Raw genomic sequence first — 17,578 nt, 5'->3', positions numbered from 1 at the left:
ACAAAAAAATTTTATTCTTGCGTTTCGTCCAGATATGTTTTTACACATGACACAGAAAAATCCACCTTTACTAACTTTACTCATTATTATAATTTATTTCAAAATAAATGATATTGAAAAAAACACTGAAGATGATCTTCATTAATAATCTTTTCAAAATAATACCTAATTAATATCGCTTAATATCATTGAAAAATTATTCACACAATATAACCTCTAACACGCAATTATCACATGTCTAGCTCATAGCTTCGTACCGCGTGGCTCGCCATGTCCGCCATATTTTAGATAGTACAGTTGACGCATGCGTCATAAAATATTATACGAAGAATTTCGCTGACTGTCGTAACTGGTTATAGCTAAACTGTGACCAAATGCACACAGAACAAATGCGCACAGACCAAATGCGCACGGATCAGATGCATACGGAACAAATGCGCACGGACCAAATGCGCACAGACCAAACGGACACAGTAACCTACAAACTTATTACATGGGTTGCGACTTTTCGGGCATCTCTATCGACGGGGTAGGTGCGGGAGGAGGGCGAAGCCCCCACTTGCACCCCCCCGTCGTGTGTGTGTGTGTGTGTGTGTGTGTGTGTGTGTGTGTGTGTAAAGCATTCTCTGCACCACATAGGTTTGCGACTGTGCGCATTTGGTCCGTGCGCATTTGATCTGTGTCCGTTTCACTCAGCCTGCTGTGTCCGTTTATTACTGTGCGCATCTGGGACTCAGTCTCTGCAATTAGGCTATAAAACTTATCGTTTCGGCAGTTCATCACGAGGAGATTGCAGTACGTTTTTAAATTCCATATGTTCGGGGTGCTTTTTTAAAGTGAGTCCCCTTGCCTCTTACATTATTTATCATCGGTGTGCTTTTTTAATGTGAGTTCTTTTGCCTCCCACATTATCTATTATCGGGGTGCTTTTTTAAAGTGAGTCCCCTCGCCTCTTACATTATTTATTATCGGGGTGCTTTTTTAATGTGAATTTTCTCGTCTCTCACATTTTAGAGGCGACTCATTTTAAAAAAGCACCCCGATGATAGATAATGTGAGAGGCAAGAGGACTCACTTTAAAAAAGCACCCCGATAATAGATAATGTGAGAGGCGATTTCCTCGTGGTAAACTGCCGAAACGATAAATTTTATAGGCTAATTGCAGACGTCCTGGAAATATTATATGTGTTATATTTTATATTATATTATAATTTTTCTTGGCAACTAAACATTGCAACACTGCAACTAGTATGTAAGTTCAACATGACAACAATCGCCGTGCGCCGCGGCCCGGTCGCCCAGCCGGCGCGGCGCGGCACGGCGGCGCAGTGTGAATTATTATTTTTAACCATGTTCCACCACTCCAATTAATTTAAAAAAAAAATGTGTTAAAGAAGAAAATCTAGAGATGTTTTTGTGAAAATATAAAAGTGGTATCTCAGAACTATCACCCCCCAAAAAATTCATAAAAAATTCAAAAATTTTTTTATCGGATTTTTTTTTACCACAAAAATTACTTAAAATTTTCTCAAACTTGTCTAAATGATGTTTACAACATATATTTTTTTCATTAAAATCGGTCCAACCATTTTCGAAAAAAACCACTTTCTTTATTTTTCTTTCCCCCTCCATAACTCCCCCAAAAATGCAATTTTGTAATTAATATTTGGGGAAGTTTTACATCTCAAGGGTGCCAACTAATGATATCAATTTGAGCTCGATTAGTGCGGGGGCAGATTTCACCTGCTTATTCCGCTATGCCCTTTTATAAGAAAATTCTCTCCGTGTAATATTGTATTAAAAAATAAATTTTAAATATTATATTTATTATTAATATCTATTATATCATATTAATATTTATTTTTATAACAGCACCGAATAATGTTTGCACAACAGTTATCAAATGAAAAATAATTTTAATAATGGCTATAAAATGTACATAATTTACCTGCTGAATAATAAAAGCACCCAAAATTGGTCCGCGTGTATACAAGTAAATAATCGCAGCTAAATTTACGATGTCACTCGTTTATGCTTGTTTAAGAGATTTAGAAAGAGAACGAATTGAAAATCAAAGAAAATATACTAACAATAAGCTAAAAATAGTGACTGTATGCTGAACGCCGAATGCACACAGAGTTCGTAAAGGAGAGCCTCACTCTTCGACCTGTTGAGACTTGAGAGTGCCAGTATCGGGCGAATTCGGGCGGGTTTGAAAAATAACCGAACACTAGATTTCTGCAGATTATGTCGCAATAATTGTAAACTTCACATTTTGTCAATCTATTTACAAATAATACTAACATGGTATGCATGTTTCTTTGTAAAATTTTCATTTAAGAATATTTAAGTAACAATTGTACAATTTGATATTGTAATAATTTCTACAATAATTACAAACTTAATTTTTGAAATGTATTCAGCAATAATTATGCAGAGATGAGACTCATTAATATCACAATTATGCAAAGATGTATTTTAGGCATTGTTTTTTTAAAAATTGCTACATGTTACATAAATTAAATCTAAAATCAATGATTTAAAAAAATAGATTTACAATTATGACACAGTATATCCTACATTACATTTAGAAATTAAAATGTTGCTAAAATTTTTCTGCATGCTTTCCTATCTGGGTATTTTATATGCGAGACTTAAAAGTCTTAATTTTGGAAAAATAAGTCCCCGCCACATTAATGTACCAGAATGATCCTCATTCTATTTGGGCCCTGATTGAAGCGTTGACAAAGTTAACGCACCAGATAGGATTGATTCCTCAGGTAGAACCGGCAATCCACTTAAGTATATTGATAAATTTATTAGTTTTCTCTTTAACAGATGATATATGAAAACTCCATCTAAGGCCTGAATCCATAGTAAGGCCAAGATATTTAATCTGTCGTCTTGTTTGAAGTGAAATATTGTTAAATAGAACTGTGTCAGGGAGAGACAACGATTTTTTCCTATGGAAAATAATTAATTGGGTCTTAGAGAGGGATATATCAAGATTAAGGTCAGTAAGCTAGTTAGAGAACATATCGAAAGATGTTTTAAGATTATGTAAAATATTTTAGTAAGACTTATCAGTAGAATAAATAACATCATCTGCATATTGAAGAGAGAGGCAATTGTGAGAGATATGATGAAGGCAATTTCTAATATAAAGATTAAAGAGAATAGGGCTTAAAACAGAGCCCTGCGAAAGCCCTTGAACAGTAAACGGCGACAAATGAATTGACCAGATTCGTAGAAGTTTACTGATCATGGTTTTAAAAAGTTTAAGAAAAATCTTTTATCCGGAAAATTCTTATATCTGTCAAGGATTCTCAATTGGTTAATACTGTCAAATAGAAGCTGGGAGATAATGTTATCATAGGCTCCCTCAATGTCGAGGAAAATAGCACTCACCATTCCTCCCTTCATAAACGCTCTATAAATATCTATATTAAGAAGAGATAAGCAATCTTTGCCAGAGCGGCCTCTTCTGAAGCCGCACTGGGAGGTGGGAAATAAAATTTTAAGCTCGACAAATCTATCGAATTTTTTAATAATAAGCTTTTTGAAAATTTTTAACGTAGTTGAAGCTAAAGAAATAGGTCTATATCCATTACTAGAAGACTTCGGAATTAAAGTTACATCATAGTTCTTCCAAGAAGGAGGGAACGAGCCATCCACAATCATAGAGTTAAAAGAGTGGAGCAGGGTCCGCAGAGCGGAGGGAGGCAACTCCTTAAGCAACAGATTATCCAAAAGATCTGGGCCAGAAGCGGAGCCCGCCTTAAACCCAGGTAGCAAGGTGACGTCTAATTGATGGCATTTTTTGGTCATTTTATGACGAACCAGACGTCATAATGTCGAGATAAAATGACGTCTAAATGTCGTAAAACTGACGTACATTTGTCTCATCTTAACGACGTCATATATTGACGTCAAAAATACGCCATTATTTTCATATTATTGACGTCATTTTCAAGAAGCTAGTATCGTACATTTGACGGTATTTTATTGTTATTTTTATGACAAAACATAGGTTTTTAGATTACATTTAATAAAGACATTTTAACGTCATTTTTATGACTATCCCAGGTAGTAAAAGCCGTTATTTTGACGTTTTAGAAAATATTTCGGGTACATGTCCTATATATGCAGTACTTGCATTATGAAAATATCGAAATAACATAATTATAATGTAAAAAAAAATCTACGTTGTTTCTCAACAAGCATCACGATCCACCACACCATAGTCACATTTGGAATTGCCTAACTTCCGCGGTCACCCATCCAACTCTGAACCGCCGTCGACGTTGCTTGACTTCGAAGATTGCACGCTACCTAGCCCTTTGTGATGATCCATGAACACTTGATGATCATGAATACATATTTGTTATAGATCAGTTCAATAGATGCGAGAAACATGAAACTTGTAGTTAACTAATATTTTTATAAATAAATATAAATTTACAGTTTTTTTCCTGATTTTTACATATGCAAAATAACATGTGGAATAACTTATAGAAATATGTTTTTGCTCTGTTCTTTTGATAAAGCTAAATTATACCTCAGACAAAACGCAATATTTATAAAATATTTATAAAATATTTATAATATTTATTTAAATATTTTATAAATATTTATCCAAATATTTTATAAATATTTTTGTGGTCTTAGATTTGACAAATCATAAAGATTTATCATAAATATTATAAAAATATTTATGAAATATTTATAAATATTTACAAAATATTACTTATACAAATCTTTATCTTTTATTTACCATAAATATTATATAAAATATTTAATCTATATTTTAATATGTTGAATAAAGATTTTTTTCTTCGTATATATAAAATATGTGTAAAATATTTATATAATATTTTGAAAAAATAAATATTAATAAATATTAATAAATATTTATCATAAATATTATGTGCTGCCTGGGGATGATTCTAAAATATTGATAGTATTAATTATATAAAATATTATATTAGTTTTAATAATGTTGTTTATTAACCAATCTTTAAATAATGATAGTTATAGGTAGCAAGGTGTCGTCCACTAGACCTCAATAATTTGTCATTTGAGGTCAAATCGTCAATTATTACAAAGAATTATAGTTAACGTCAGCAATTAGTCACTAATAAAATCTTATTAATACGTCGTAAAATGATCAATTAACTGACGTTATTAATTAGTCAAGAATATGACGTCGGAAATACGTTGTAGGATGGATAAATGACTGACGTAATTAATAGGTCAAAAAATGACGTTACTATTACGTCTTAATTTGGTAACATGACGTCTGCGACCTTAAATGACGAATTATTGACGTCGTATTAACGTCACCTTGCTACCTGGGAAGGCTTTGATTGCATCATGGAGTTCGTACAATTGAAAGGTTTCGTCATACAGCGATACTGAATCACAGTGTTGTATATCCGAGAAGGAAAGATCGCACCAATGAGGAGCAACTTTATTAATAGCTGTTTTAATTTTCTCAAATCTTGAAATATTGAAATGATCCTTTGAGTGGAAATAAACGCTGTTTTTAAACTTATTAATAGTGTTCCAAAATGATTTTGAATTGAAATTGTGACCAATTGCCTCAATAAAATTTTTAAAATTTTGCGATTTTTTCTTCAAAATCAATTTTCTTGTCAACTTAGAGGCTGTAACGAGCCGTTCCCCTGCTGCCGCTAGAACGGAGGTAATGCCGTTATCCCCACCTCGCACGCTCCCTCCGCTCTTCTCTGCTTCCCTTACCATCGGGTGGAGAGTATATAAACCCTCCACTCGCGATAAGAGATAGAGTTTCCTCGGCCTGCGCACTGAGCAGACCGTACCTCCTGGTGCATTGAGCCAGGCATCCTCGAGCGCACATTGAGCGCCATAACCTAAGACACGATCCTTCCGGCACGCAGTGAGTGCCTTCCTGACCGCGTACCGAGCGGCAACTCACCGACACGATCCGTACCCAGGCTCTCGGCCACGCACTGAGTGGTCGCAGGCGTCGTCTCACCCGGGTGCCCCGCACTGAGGGGAAACCGGCACCGCGATCCGTCACCCACGCGAAGTGATCCAAACGATTGCATCGATCGCGTCAGCTGATGCGTTGAACAGCTGACACCGGGTACACCGCCGCCAATCACACCGTTTCACGCACCGCTATATCGCCGGCCAGGCTGGCCACCGCATGTCATAGCGCCGCTAGCGTCGGGCCTTAAGGCCACAGCATATCGACGTGCCGCACCGACCGGTACCAGTACCGCGCCCGCCGCCAATCTCCGCGCCGACCGACCGGCACGCGCGCCGCCACAGCCAATCACGGCACCGCACCGACACCGATCATACGCGCCGCCGCAGCCAGTCACGGCACCGCACCGACACCGATCACACGCGCCACCGCAGCCAGTCACGGCACCGCACCGACACCGAGCATACGCGCCGTCGCAGCCAATCAGGGCACCGCTCACACACGAACGCATGCCGCGACATAGTCACCAGCACGAATATCTCGCACGGCGAGATTACACATTGTACATATTAGCATGGGTGGCACTCAGTTGGACACGATTTAAATGGACACGGTGCATTTGGACACGGTGCTTTTGGACACGATATCTTGCACACGGTTCAAATGACCACGGTGCATTTGCACACTATGTATTTGGACACAAAAGAAATTTTATTAAAAATGTACACCAGTTATATGCACACGTAAAACTTGACCACCGGATATTTGCACACGAAAAAATGCCCACCGTTTACTTGGACACGTAAAAGTTGCACACCATTCATTTGCACACCGCTCACTTGCACACCATTCACTTACACACCGTTCACTTGCCCATCACTCATTTGCACACCAAGAAATGCGCACCGATTATTTGCACACGGAAAGATGCGCACCGATCATTTGCACACGGAAAGATGCGCACTGATCATTTGCGCACAAAAAGATGCGCACCGATCATTTGCACACGAAAAGATGCGCACTGATCATTTGCACACAGAAAGATGCACACCGTTTATTCGCACACCGCTCAGTTGCACATCGTTCAATTGCACACCGTTCAATTGCACATCACTTAAGTCGCAAACCCATGTGGTGCAGTGAATGCTTTACACACACACACACACACACACACACACACACACACACACACACACACACACACACACACACACACACACACACACACACACACACACACACACAAGGGGGTGCAAGGGGGCCTTTGGTTCCTCCTTCCGCACCCACCCCATCCAAGTCGCTAACCCAAGTCGCTAACCCGCATACACATTGCAACGCAGCCACAATGTATGAATATTTAATACGCGTTTGATTGAACGGTGTGCAACTGAACGATGTGCAACTGAACGGTGTGCAACTTTCTGTGTGCAAATGATCAGTGAGCATCTTTTCGTGTGCAAATGATCAGTGCACATCTTTCCGTGTGTAAATGATCAGTGCGCATTTTTTCGTGTGCAAATGATCAGTGCGCATCTTTTCGTGTGCAAATGATCGGTGCGCATTTCTTGGTGTGCAAATGAGTGGTGGGCAAGTGAGCGGTGTGCAAATAAATGGTGTGCAACTTTTACGTGTCCAAGTGAACGGTGGGCATTTTTTGTGTGCAAATATCGGTGGTCAAATTTTACGTGTGCATATAACTGGTGTACATTTTTAATAAAATTTCTTTTGTGTCCAAATGCACAGTGTGCAAATGCACCGTGGTCATTTGAACCGTGCGCAAGATATCGTGTCCAAAAGCACCGTGTCCAAATGCACCGTGTCCATTTGAACCGTGTGCAAGGGCACCGCTCCCTATTAGTATAGGGCCTTGTATATATTAGCGTAGGAGTTATTTTGCAATAAACCATAGTATTATACCGAATACCACCGTCTTCTCACTTATTTGAGCCCTCAGCCCGGACCCTGAATCACGCGGCTATCCGCAGCCAATAAGGACACAGGATTCACGGTTACAAAGCTTCTCGATATCCAAGCAGATTTGTTCTATTAGGGTGATTCTTCAATAACTTGAAGGCTTTAAGTCTATCAGCGACTGCCATAGAGCAATCTGCATCCCACCATGGCTGATTGGAATTACCATGGGAAAGAACCGGTTTATAAGAATTCTATTTACCAAGATGTTTGTCGAAATATTTAATATTACCCTCCTTGTCAGAGGATCTTATACCCGCCATATATGCACAATTGATAACGCCAAGATACCACAGATCATAAATGTCACTACCCCAGGTCAGAAAATTCATTAATATTACTAAAATATTCATCGCAAAATTTTGAAAATAATGACTTATCAAAATGCTTATAAATTAGTTTAGAACGATTATAATAATAAGAATTTAAAATGTTACAATTAATATTTATGTCAATTACTATAGGCATATGATCACTGCCAAATGGTTCTTCTAAAAGAGACCAAAAGCAGTGAGAGCTAAACCGGGATGACACGAGGGACAGATCTGGAACACTGTGGTTATCAGAGTTAGCAGAGACTCTTGTGGGGGAACTATCGTTCAAATAAACGAAATCAGATATATCAATAATATCATTAAGAGCATTACCACTAGAATTAGGGAGTGAAGAACCCCAGGAGGCATGCTGTGCATTAAAATCTCCGCAGATTAAGAGAGGGGATTGAGAACATACTCGAGACAAATAGTCAAGTAAAAATTTCCACTTGATTTATTTGTATTATTAGCTGAAGGGTTATAAATTGATGCTATAAATAAGTATGTAGAAGTTAATTTAACTTTAATCACAGAAATGTCCATATTAAAAGAGGGGGGGGGAGAGAAACTTCAATATGGATAGTATCCAAGGATCCTCTGCACAAGATGGCGACACCACCACCAATTATGTTAGTGATACGATCACATCTAAAAGTGACAAAATGCTTGAAAGAGAAGTAGTCATTATTCTTTAACCAAGTCTCCCGAAAACATACGATGTCATAACTCAAAATTAAGTTAGATATTTCAGCAAATTTTCCGTGAGAACCTCTACAATTCCATTGTAAGGCTTTTATGCTCATAATAAGGCAAGAAAAGAGACTTGATTAAAATTAAATACTGGTGATAGAAATATACAAAAAGATTATAATTTAAAAAGATATTAAGAAAGTTTAATGAAATGAATAAGTTTATGAAGTAATAAAAATAATTTTGATCTATAGATATATAAATAACAGAATATTTATAACTTAATGTTATATATATAATCAAGGATTTTAGCTTTTATGTCGAAAAAATGTTTATTTTCTCTAAGTATCATGTATATATTATTTAAAATAATTCCTACTAAGAGTTGACTTCTTGAGTCTTGGGAAATTTCCTGTGTATTATGTAACGAATTAAATTTATTCGAAATAGAGCCCTCTTCTAAACTAGAGATAGACTCACCAATGTTAGAGGACAGGGTCTCTCGATAAGGATAAGAATTATACAAGGTAGAGAATTATACAGTTATGAGAACTGATAGGAGGGTCTACATTGAGATTCAATATAGAGCCCTTATTTGATAATGGCTGTTTTTGAATATTAGATTTGGTATTATCCGTATTAAAAGAACAAATAGTTGGATCACTGTTAATGCGAAGTCGTTTAGGATATTATGTTTAATATTACTAGTAGATTTGTTAATCTTACGAGTGGGATTATTATCTGTTAAAATTTTTTCGATAGTATTTTCTTGAGAGATTAGGGAGATGGAATTTGTTTTTGATTTTTGGGGAGTCCGGCCAGAGCTATCAAGGGATCAGCCCATAAAGGCAGCAGATTTAAAGATATTTTAATGCCATTAATGTTGATGTAATATCTTTAGCCTTCATAAGTTTAATAGCGTTTCTTCTGTCCGTGTTACAAAATGACATGATTGTATTGATAATCTTGAATCTAGTAAATATTGGACAGTTAATATCAAACGAATGATGACTGCCCTTACAATTGGCACATTTAACAGTAATGCTGTAGCATGTTTCAGATTTATGTGACTCATCACATCTACTACAGGCGGGAGTCCCTCTACAAGCAAAAGCAGAATGACCCCATCTGGAGGCACTTCCTGACTCTATTGATAAATGGTGAGACAGGACACTTAACTCTCCATATATTGATGAATTCTGGCAACAAAGTATCCTCAAACCAAATTTTGATTGAATGGGTATCAATAAGAGATTCATGATTCAGCGGGTTTTTGGTTTTGAGTCTTTCGATTTTGTGAATTTTAGTAGGTTCGCCGAGTGGCACCCGTTTGGCCACGTCAATATTGGCCACGTCAATATTGACCACGTCAATATTGGCTACGTCAATATTGACCACGATCCCGATTGACCACGGGGTGGATTGGCCACGTCAATATTGGCCACGTCAATATTGGCCACGCGTCATTACTGACCACGTCATTATTGCCCACGCGTCAATATTGACCACGTCATTATTGCCCACGCGTTAATATTGGCCACACGTCATTATTGGCCACGTCATTATTGGCCATGCGTCAATATTGACCACGTCAATTATTGGCCACGTCAATATTGGCCACGCGTGATATTGCCCACGTCAATATTGGCGACGCGTGATATTGCCCACGTCAATATTGCCCACGTCAATATTGGCCACGCGTCATTATTGACCACGTCATTATTGCCCACGCGTCAATATTGGCCACGTCACTATTGGCCACGCGTCAATATTGACCACGTCACTATTGACCACGCGTCAATGTTGCCTACGTCATTATTGCCCACGTCATTGTTCACGCGTCAATATTGGCCACGTCACTATTGCCCACGCGTCAATATTGACCACGTCACTATTGGCCACGCGTCGATATTGCCTTCGCGTCAATATTGACGACGCGTCAATATTGTCAACGTCAATATTAATCCTTTTTTTTTAAATTTGTTTGTAAGTTGTGAAATGTTAGTGATCGCATGAAATGTTAGAAATCGCAGATGACTTAAGGATAAGAATATCACCACCACAATGATTTGATTGACAAGAGGTTCAGAATCACAATAATAAAGCAGCAAATTACGTCTATTTCTTTGATGTTTTGGGAATTATCCCGAAAACTTTTTCTTATATTTGACAGAACGAGTTAAACATCTACTCATAACCTTAAAAATATACTTCCATCCATAATTTCCGCGTTTTCGATCTGGGACCCTATTCTGTACGGGAGCGTCCCAGATGCGCACAGTAATAAACGGACACAGCAGGCTGAGTGAAACGGACACAGTAACAAACGGACACAGTAACAAACGGACACAGACCAAATGCGCACGGACCAAATGCATACGGACCAAATGCGCACACTGCACATGCGCACACTGCACGTGCGCACGGACCAAATGCGCACACTGCACATGCGCACACTGCACGTGCGCACGGACCAAATGCAATCCATGTACATTGCAAGCAGAGTAAAGTCCACATAGGTTAGCGACTTGGACGGGGTGGGTGCGGGAGAGGGGCAGAAGGCCCCCCTTGCCCCCCCCGTATGTGTGTGTGTGTGCGTGCAAAGCATTCACTGCATCACATGGGTTTGCGACTTTCCGTGTATGCATTTGGTCCGTGCGCATGTGCAGTGTGCGCATTTGGTCTGTGTCCGTTTCGCACTGTGTCCGTTTCGCTCTGTGCGCATTTGGTCTGTGTCCGTTTCGCACTGTGTCCGTTTTGCTCTGTGCGCATTTGGTCTGTGTCCGTTTCGCACTGTGTCCGTTTGTTACTGTGTCCGTTTATTACTGTGTCCGTTTGGTCTGTGTCCGTTTGTTACTGTGTCCGTTTCACTCAGCTTGCTGTATCCATTTATTACTGTGCGCATCAGGGACTCACTCTTTTGTACCGGCTACTGACAACTATCGGCGTCATTGTGCAGGCTTTTTGCCATATAAAATATCTGTGCATCGACACCGATAGTTGTCGGTAGGCAGTAATAGATCCCCTGCATAGAAAGTGATTGAAATCTGACGTTTAAAGTTGACGGAAAGTCAACTTTTCGTTATGACGGGAAGTCGACTTTTAGTCGACGTTTTTTGAGTCATTCGCCAACTATGAGTGCGTTCGGGGAGACGCTATTAGCGCTACCAGCATCAGTCCATCTTCATTACTCATTAAAAGTAGAACAAGGATAAACTGATGCTGGTAGCGCTAATAGCGTCTCCCCGAACGCACCCTATAAACCGACTTAGGCCGGAATTCATAGTCGAATCTTATTCAAGTTCCAGCTTAAGCACGATCTTGAGACGTCAATGCTATTATTTCATTGGTTAAGTAAGTCTCAAGTCGGCTCGAAGCTAGACTTAAGACAATTCTTGAGCTTAAGATCGGTCTATGAATCCCGTCCTTAGAGTCGTCTTTAAAAAAGTCGACTTTAGGGCAAGTTAAGTTTTGATGAAGTCGACTTAAAGTCGACTTTTTGCTCTTAGGGTAGAAAAACACTCCAGTGCATCCGTTGCGAATTTAAAAACGCACCCATACTGTAGATTCAGTACAGAATTTAACTTACAAGGAAACCTCGCGAACCCGAAAATTCTGATTTTAATAAAACTTGGCATAAATGTAGAAGGGGTAAATACATGAATTTAAAAATTAAAAGTTGGTGCTTATAAACGGTTTAAAGGGTTGAAACCACCCTTCAAAAATGTTGAGTTTTTGTCTTTTCTCGATATATCTCGTAAACTAAACAAAGTATTAAAAAATGTTTCATACAAAAGTTTTACAGTATAAATACCTTTATTTAACTATGCTATTTATTTTTTCAAAAAAAATTTTTTTTTAAATAAATTTTTTTTCTTTGAAAACAAAATTTTTTTGAAAAAAATAAATAGCATAGTTAAATGGAGGTATTTATGCCGTAAAACTTTTGTATGAAACATTTTTTAATATTTTGTTTAGTTCACGAGATATATCGAGAAAATGCAAAAATGTCTCAACTTTGAAGTGTGGTTTCACCCCTGCAAACCGTTTTTGAACCAAAATAAAACATTTCTAAATTAATATATTTACTCCCTCTACATTTATGCCAAGTTTCATTAAAATTAGAAAATTTTTCGTTTGGGCTTATAAACGGTTTGAAGGAGTGAAATTACCCTTTAAAGGTTGAGATATTTTTACCTTTTCTCGCTATATCTCGTAAACTAAACAAAATATAAAAAAATGTTTCATACAAAAGTTTTACGGCATAAATACCTCTATTCAACTATCATATTTATTTTTTTCAAAAATTTTTTTTTCTTTGAAAAAAAAATGTTTTTAAAAAAAAAATTTTTTTTTAATAAATAACATAGTTAAATAAAGGTATTTATATTGTAAAACTTTTGTATGAAACATTTTTTAATATTTTGTTTAGTTTACGAGATATATCGAAAAAAAGCAAAAACTCAAAATTTTTGAAGGGTGGTTTCAACCCTTTAAACCGTTTATAAGCACCAACTTTTAATTTCTAAATTCATGTATTCACCCCCTCTACATTTATGCCAAGTTTCATTAAAATCAGAATTTTCGGGTTCGCGAGGTTCCCTTGTTAGTCCAATTAATTAAACCATTTTACTTAATTGTAAATATATATACCCTGGACAACTCGTAAGTAAAATGCATAACCGGGCAAAATAGCACATTGAATAGACATAGATTCAATAAAATTTTCTTCATGAATTTTCCCAAGCTGAACATTAAAATTTTTAATATTTAGAGATTACTTCAATGTCGTAATAACTATGCAAACAGCACTTGTTTACAGTAGTATTGATATAATCTAATTTAGAAAGCCTCAACCCGAGAACATTGACTCATACAATATCTTACGCTTTCATACTAATTTCTTTTTAAACATGAAATATCAAGATTTAGCTAGTTAATCTGTCAGATTAGTTGCATTCATTAGTATTAGAACTTGTATTGGTCTCAACAAAGGGTTAATAATGTAATGCAAGGAGTGTAACAATGCACTCTTTCACTTTGTAAAATAAGCAACACATACATATGTTAAAAATATAACTTCAATACACATAAATTTTTTGATAAAATAAAAATATAAAGGTGTTGCTTCTTCAATTAAAATCGAGTAAGATTTGAAGAGAATTAATAACTAAGTTTCAGTAATAACAATTCGTTGTTGTTAAAATATCTTTATTTTACTTATGTAACTGCATTCCTTACAGTTTTATCTGCACAATTTACTTCGCAAAATAAAGTATAGTCATAAACTAAGTTACATCAGCAACATTAAAAATAAAATCACATAAATTTGACTAAATTTTAGAATTATACACAATATATAACATAACACTTTGCATCTTACACCCATTCACTGAATCACAAATATACAAGACGAATTAAAAACAAATGTGATTATCTAAACATATGTTACAAGAAAGAAAGTTATATTTTTTCTTCAATAAATACAAATAATTATTCAAGCTGCAATGTTGATGACTTCGTTACATTGCACAAGATTCAAATAGCGGAGATTATAATCCCATGTATCCCATGAGAAATGAATCCCATGTATTGTAACTGCATGGATTCTTTTGTAATTTCTGTTGCCACTTCTTCAATATTATTTAAATTAACACAGTTGTGAATACCAATTCACCTCACTTGTGACAATCACACAATATATATTTAATAAAATGCAAATATAATTTTAAAAACATAAAGCACGGCACTTCAATTACTACAAATTTCGATAATTATTTAGTTTAAACACATCACCTCAAATATCTCGAGATATTAATCGTTAAAGTTGGCGAATATTCAGGTTATGAAACCTGTCATACGAAACGTAACGACATGAGATCATGCTCCGCGACCATGTGCGTACGCTCGGTGACCAGGCCTGCTAGGAGTGGGGGTATAGGCATACGTAGAAAAGGACAAACGTAGACGTTGAAAAGGGACGAACGATGTAACATGTATTTTCTTCTGTATATATATATATATATATATATATATATATATATGTATATCTGTTTAAATATATCGAATTATAATTATTAAATACGACTAATCTCCAACCCGATTGAAAATATCTAACGATATATTTAAACAGATATATATATATATATATATATATATATATATATATATATCTGTTTAAATATATCGAATTATAATTATTAAATACGACTAATCTCCAACCCGATTGAAAATATCTAACGTCTGTGCATTACGAACTTTGAACAATTATATCAAAAACAGATATTCTCTGTAGTCAATATTAGAGCACTAAAAAAATAGGTATTCTCACGTCCGCCATTTTTCTTCAAACTAGCAAGTAACTAGCATAATGTTTTACATATATAATAATCGCAATAACCTTTACAGTTTTAAGATCATAAATATCGTGTCTTCGTTTCATTGTCGCATAAAGTTTGGTGCTTCCAAAGATTATTGACGTATATATATACAAAACATACCTAATTTTTCATGCTAGTTAAAAGAAAAATGGCGGACATGAGAATACTCACTTTTATAGTGCCTTATCAATATTAACCGCAGCATATTTTTCACTTATAAATAGGGCTTTATACTAATGCTATAAGATATAACATACATTTAACATATATTGCCTGCGTTCGAAAATAGCTTTAGCTGATGTTGGGAAAAAAGGTTAAGTTGGTAGTATTGAGAATTCCCAACGCTGTGTTCGTTTTCTCCCAGCTGGAAGTAGTTGGAGATCGATCGAATAGGTGCATTTAGTGCAAATGACAACAAAATATCTTAACAAGCGATAACGTACGCACGTGTTTTATATAACTTATACCTACGATTGTTGAAATTTAGCAAATTCAAGGTAATTCTTTTCCTTTATTTAATAATACTTAAATGTAAAATAGAGTAAATGTAAAATAACATTATTAATAAATAAAAAGTAAGAAATAAGAGGAACATTAAAATTCTCTTAATATCTTTTATTGTTATGTGTAGTTGTGACATAAAATTTAACAAATTACTTGAAATAAAATATTTTCTTAATGCAAATTCATAAATTATTACTTTTCGTAAATTAACTAATCAATATAAAAAATTACTGAATATATAAATAATTATTTAATATAATGTATTTACAGGCTCTTTCTTTTCGTATTGTTGAACAAGAAACGAAAGTCAATAAAAAGAATATACAAATTTAATCAACATTAATTATTATTATTATGGAAAAATTATTATTGAAGAATATTTTACTCGAAAACATGTTTGATTCTTCTAGTATATTTTATCGTTTAATAACAGTGATGACGACGATGAAGAATTACAAAATATCTTGTTCAGTAACAACACGAGATGAAAGGAGAAACGTACCAAAAATAAAAAATTATTTGGAACACATTGTAGCAATTAAGTTATAATACATGAAGAATTATCGAACTATTATTCGCATACGGTTGTACCTTCTATTTTTGCTACCTATAGGACATAGACGGCAACCATACATTATAATAAAAAAAATTAATAAAATTTAATGTTCCTTTCATTCTTTGCTTTTTATTTATTAATATAAATGTTAAACTTTATTTTATATTTAAATATTATTAAACCAAGAAAAAACATTACCTTGAATTGACTGATAAATTTTGGTTATATAAAATATATGCATACGTTATCGCGCCTGACATAATATTTCATTGCTATTTGCACTAAATGCACCCATTTGATCGGTCTCCAACTACTCCCAGCTCCCAGCTGGAAGAAAACGAACGCAGCGTTGGAAATTCTCAATATTACCAACTTAACTTTTTCTCCCAGCACCAGCGAAAGCTATTTTTGAACGCACCCATTATGACATATATTTAGAAAACATACTTTTTACAAGGGATACACAAATTATAATTTCATGTGGACGTATTTGTTTGTCAATATTTGTCTGAAAACATATCTCATGTCTGAAATTATTCAATATTTTAGAAGGGAAACTATGCAATTTTGTATAGAGTTTTGACAGACCTAACCAAATTTTGGCTTCTACGAACGAAATAAAATGTTTCACTGTTTCAATAAATTTGGATCACTCAAAAACTTTTTTAATAACATTTCACAACTTACAAACAAATTTCTAAAAAAGGATTAATATTGACGTTGACAATATTAACGCGTGGTCAATATTGACGCGTGGGCAATAATGACGTGGGCAATATTGACGCGTGGCCAATAGTGACGTGGGCAATATTGACGCGTGGGCAATAGTGACGTGGCCAATATTGACGCGTGAACAATAATGACGTGGGCAATAATGACGTAGGCAACATTGACGCGTGGTCAATAGTAACGTGGTCAATATTGACGCGTGACCAATAGTGACGTGGCCAATATTGACGCGTGGGCAATAATGACGTGGTCAATATTGACGCGTGGGCAATAATAACATGGTCAATAATGACGCGTGACCAATATTGACGTGGGCAATATCACGCGTCGCCAATATTGACGTGGCCAATATTGACGTGGTCAATATTGACGTGTTGCCAATAGTGATGTGGCCAATAATGACGCGTGGCCAATAGTGACGTGGCCAATATTGACGCGTGGGCAATAATGACGTTGTCAATAT

General features: G+C 35.9%; 1 protein-coding gene and 1 long non-coding RNA gene across 10 annotated transcripts in view; one reads left to right on the top strand and one right to left on the bottom strand.

Moving 5' to 3' along the window:
* Window positions 1-17,578, bottom strand: part of LOC105835035 (high affinity cationic amino acid transporter 1) — a 207,955-nt gene that overhangs the window by 6,853 nt on the left and 183,524 nt on the right. The window lies entirely within an intron of this gene.
* On the top strand, window positions 15,520-16,408 carry LOC118644968. The gene is made up of 2 exons (XR_004962736.1): window positions 15,520-15,823; window positions 16,101-16,408. It is a non-coding gene; the product is annotated as an uncharacterized LOC118644968 (long non-coding RNA).

The sequence above is a fragment of the Monomorium pharaonis genome, chromosome 3 (assembly GCF_013373865.1).
Source record: "Monomorium pharaonis isolate MP-MQ-018 chromosome 3, ASM1337386v2, whole genome shotgun sequence".
NCBI classification, from domain to species: domain Eukaryota; kingdom Metazoa; phylum Arthropoda; class Insecta; order Hymenoptera; family Formicidae; genus Monomorium; species Monomorium pharaonis.
The sequence above is the reverse complement of the archived record's forward strand: the minus strand, read 5'-3'. Positions and strand labels throughout refer to the sequence as shown.